This window comes from Triticum urartu, chromosome 4A (assembly GCF_056163025.1).
Source record: "Triticum urartu cultivar PI428250 chromosome 4A, HENAU_Tu73, whole genome shotgun sequence".
In the NCBI taxonomy this organism is placed as follows: domain Eukaryota; kingdom Viridiplantae; phylum Streptophyta; class Magnoliopsida; order Poales; family Poaceae; genus Triticum; species Triticum urartu.
Genome location: NC_141876.1, coordinates 494,293,897 through 494,299,029, shown reverse-complemented (window position 1 = coordinate 494,299,029; position 5,133 = coordinate 494,293,897).

Here is a 5,133-nt window from a genome sequence, read left to right as displayed (position 1 = left end):
CATTAGTACCGGTTCGTGGGCATGTTGCCCACGAACCGGTACTAATGATGCCCGCCTGCCTAGCCGTTGGAACCGGCACTAATGGTCACATTAGTGCCGGCTCAAATTCAAACCGGCACTAATGTGCTTCACATTTGACCCTTTTTCTACTAGTGGGTCTCTCCCACCCCCTCCAAGGTCACCTCCGAGTCCTCCCCCCTCCTCCCCAGAGTGCTCGCCGGAGGACACCGGCACCGGGGAGCTAGGGGGTTGGCGAAGTTTTGGCGGCACGAGCCCTTGCTCGTTGAAGACGGGCATGTCGACGGCCACCTTCGCCCCATCGTCGCAGCGGTACAACAAAAGATAGGCCTCTGGGAGGCCATCTGGGTCCTTCTCGATCAAGGTGCGCACGACCTTGTAGAGCTCCTCGTCGGACAAGTCATCCGGGCGCAGACGAAGGTCGTCTTCCATGCCCTTAAGGCTCCACAGAGGGCGCGAGTGCGCCTGGAGCGGAGCCAGGCGCTGCGTCAGGAACTCCCTGACGAGCATGGCCTTTGTCAGCTTCTCCGCCTTCAGGTCAGCCGTCATCTTCTCCAGCAGTAGCTCCGCCCGTGGGTCGGTGAGCTTCTCGTGAGCCCACCGGTCCAGCTTCGCCGGCAACGCGATCGGCAGCTCTAGCCGAGCGTGAGAGCGCTTGGCGTCCATGAAGATCCACTTGTGCCGGAAGTCCTCCACCTTCTTCCCATGCCTCAAGATTGCGTTGATCCCGTGAGACACGACGAAGCAGACACACCCAGAGCACTGGGTGCTGCCCGTCCAGAGGTAGAAGAAGTGGCGGAGCAGCGCAACAGAGGGCGCCACCCCCACAAACTCCTCGCAGTAGAAGGCAAAGATTGACATCAGGAGGATGGAGTTGGGATGAAGATGAAGGGCGTGGATCTGGTAATGGTCGAGGACGGTGAAGAAGAAATTGGAGAAGGGGGGACGTTCCCAGCAAAGACGTTGTGTAGAAAGAAGGGGTAGAAGGTTTCCCCCAAGGTTTTTGGATTGGCGGAGCCAACCCGGAGCGCCGTCTCCCGCCCCTCATTAGTGTTGCTCGCCGTCAGCGAGAGCACGGCGGCAAGATGCTTCTCCTCAATGATGGTGGATGCATTGAGGGCCGGCTCAAGCGAGGAGGCCTATCGGTGTCAAAACTGGCGGATCTCGGGTAGGGGGTCCCGAACTGTGCGTCTAAGGTCGATGGTAATAGGAGACGGTGGCACAATGTTTACCCAGGTTCGGGCCCTCTCTATGGAGGTAATACCCTACTTCCTGCTTGATTGATCTTGATGAATATGAGTATTACAAGAGTTGATCTACCACGAGATCGTAATGGCTAAACCCTAAAAGTCTAGCCTGACTATGATTATGAGGATGTCTCTCTACGGGCCTAGCCCTCCAGTTTATATAGACGCCGGAGGGATCTAGGGTTACATAAGGTCGATTACAAAGAAAGGAATCTTCATATTTGGTCGTCAAGCTTGCCTTCCACGCCAAAGAGAGTCCCATCCGGACACGGGTAGAGTCTTCGGCTTTTGTATCTTCACAGCCCATTAGTCTGGCCCATGTCCAATAGGTCAGACACCCGAGGACCCCTTAGTACAGGACTCCCTCAAGGCCGAGCGCGGGGCAGGAGTTGCGAACTTCGCTTTCTCGGTCGCCATCGGTGGCAAGTCCGGGAGAGGTTGGCAGATCTGGAGGCGCTCTGAGCAGGGAGAGAAGGGGATCTGGAGCAAGATGGAGGGAAGGCAATGAAGGCTCAGTGGTAGGCGCCAGCCTTTTTGTCAGCCCAGGACGGTTGCTGAGGCAACATGGGGAAGCGGAGACACCCACGTCCCATCAAGCGTCATGCGTCGACCGAGGCTACAGGCGGTTGGGGCCCGTGGTGCTCCGCCCTTGCCCCTTTGGCTTCACCTTGAAGCCAAGTCTGAGTGCGCTTGGGCCCGGGGGCTACTGTCGGCGTTCTAGGAACCAGGGTACCCAGACTTGTCTGCCTGCGGCCCACGACGTGGCTCCATCAACGGCCTGGTACGGCCCATCTTCAGCACCAACTACACAATACCCTCGCGAGGGGCCAAGCCTCGCGAGGCAGACGACACCAAGACCCCCAGAAGGAGTGGCCTCCTTAGGCTGGCTCCTGAGGGGCGGAGGTTTCTATGCAAGCCGTCACCTCGTGAGGTTCGGATGACGCAAGCCATGACGACCAAGGCCAGGCGGGCGCCAGCGGGCGCAGAACAACGGTTTTCCTCTTTGGTGATAAAGAGGCAAGCGCAGGCGTGGAGTCCCGAGGAATCAATCAAAGGTTTCCACTTCCATGCTACAAGACCAAGACCGCCAGGACGGCAGGACGGAGGTCATCGCCGAGCCCACCATGGCGTCATGACCAGAAACTTTGCAGGCGCAGACCACCTTTCCTCAGGATAAGATGTACTAGTTGTCTCCCTTCGAATTTGGCCGTTGTGGGATCCCTTCTCGCCTTCATTTTGGGGGAAGAGGACCGAGGCCACTATAAGTATAGCCTAGCCACCACCCTAGGGAGGGGGCAGATCATTCAGACCACCCTCACCAGCTCACACAAACACAAGAACACTCCTCCTGAGGTTGTTCTTCCACTGTACTAGTTCATCCTCAGCCCACCTTGAGGCTAATCCACCACAAAGCAGGAGTAGGGTTTTACACCGCAAGGTGGCCCGAACTTGGGTAAACTGCCTTGTCCCGCTCCTTTTCAGTTCATCGAGTTAGGGCGTGGGATCAACAGATAGGCAGTCCGGGGAGGTTGAGTTCTTCACACGCACCCCAGAGTTTGAATCTATCTTGGATCTGCGGAGCCCCGAACCCGACACCAACGAATCCACGGATCCAATGCCTACGAGCTTTCCACATATTGTTCTTACTAAGTTACTATTGCTATTGCCATTGTTACAACTGCTACAAAACTGTTACTGTTGCTACCGTTACTATTGCTATTATCACCATTGCCATCAAAACTATCATATTACCATGCTATTAATCACTTTGCTGCAGATATTTAATCTCCAGGTGTGGTTGAATTGACAACTCAACTACTAATACTTACAAATATTATTTGGCTCCCCTTGTGTCGAATTTATAAATTTGGGTTGAATACTCTACCCTCAAAAACTGTTGCGATCCCCTATACTTGTGGGTTATCAATACATGTCAGCGATCCTCGAGATCAGAGATGAGAATATTTGTTGAACCAGTTTTTAAGACCAACGACCAAAGACAAAGAACAGTTCGGAAGAATCGAGGAGCGTCCCCAACTTGAAGACCGATTCATGGGGTTACTGACGATGTCCTGGACTAGGGCGTACTCACCACATCGTCTCCCGACCAGGTGGGTTGAGCTGAGGACTCACATGGCGGTACAATTGAGGGAGTCCTGGACTAAGGGGTCCTCGGGCGTCCGGCCTGTTATCCGTGGGCCGGACTAACGGGCTGTGAAGACATGAAGGCTCAAGACTGTACCTGTGTCCGGATTGGACTCTCCTTGGCATGGAAGGCAAGCTTGGCGACCGACTATGAAGATTCCTTCTTATGTAACCGACTCTATGTAAACCCTAGATCCCCCCGGTGTCTATATAAACCGGAGGGGTTAGTCCGGAAAGGATATATTCATTACCATAGTCATACATGCTAGGCTTCTAGGGTTTATCCATTACGATCTCGCGGTAGGTCAACTCTTGTAACACTCATATTCATCAAGATCAATCAAGCAGGACGTAGGGTATTACCTCCATAGAGAGGGCCCTAACCTAGATAAACATCGTGTCCCCTGTCTCCTGTTACCATCGATCCTAGACGCACAGTTCGGGACCCCCTACCCGAGATTCGCCGGTTTTGACACCGACAACACTCATGGGCCACTTCGGGCAGCCCATGACGCATATAAGGAAAACTCTGGAAGACTTGGTGCACAAGACGAGGACTCGTCTAAACCCTAGGCCTCCGGTGTGTTATATAAGTCGAGGCCAGTCTAGTCAACAGACGATCTGATATTCATTAGAACAATCTCGTAGTAGATACATGTACTATGTACTACACCCCCATATGAATACAATGAAAAGCATGACGTAGGGTATTATCTCTTCGAGAGAGCCCGAAACTGGGTAAAATCTTGTGTTCATGTTACCGTTGCTCCAAGACGTCTAGCTTAGGACCCTTACTACGAGATATACCGGGTTTAGAACCGACACCCGGTGCCTATATAAGCCAAGGGGTTTAGTCCGTAGAGGCAAGGTTTTTAGAGGTTAGAGCTCACACATACGATCTCGAGGTAGATCATCATGTACTATGTACCCCATCCGTAATTAATATATCAAGAGCCAGGCATATGGTTTTACCTCTTCGAGAGGGCCTAAACCTAGGTAAAGACCGTGTCTCCTTACTTCATGTTATCATCGTGCCAAGATCACCAGCTCGGGACCCCCAACCCGAGATCCGTCAGTTTTAGCACCGACACATGGAGCTCGTCGAGAGATGCCTTCTTTTTTCCTATTTTCAGAGAGAGAGAGAGAGAGAGAGAGAGAGAGGAGTTTGGGGAGAGAGAGAGGGGGGAGTTTGGGGGCTATGGTTAGAGTACCAAGCAAAATATGGGTCCCTCATATTAGGAAGGTTCCGAAAAAGGAGTTTGTGGGGTGGAAGAATCTGGGACTATGGTTGGACTTGCTTTAAGAGTCTAGGATTTTGTGGGAAGGAAAAGGGCATGTGGAGGAGATGGTTGATAATAGTGAGAGGGACAACGATAGTGCATGTGGTAGATATGTAGGCGATCGCCACTGGACTATTCTTGTTGTAATTTGTTGAAACTAACACTATAGTGATTAAGGAACAAATTAAAACACATTTCATGTTTCTTGGCATCATATAGTAAATTAATAAATATAGGCGAACGAAAATTTAGGAAACAAGTTTTGCCAAGTGGTTAATGGAATCTTTTGACAAGACACTCCATATGGAGATATGGGTAAAATTCACAAGTGCCATGGGGTTGCTAAGGCATTTTTGACAATTAAATTGTATTGTCGCATCTTTATACAATCTCGCATTATGAAAGTAACTTTTTTTAACAATTCAAGTGTCCAATCTAAAGAA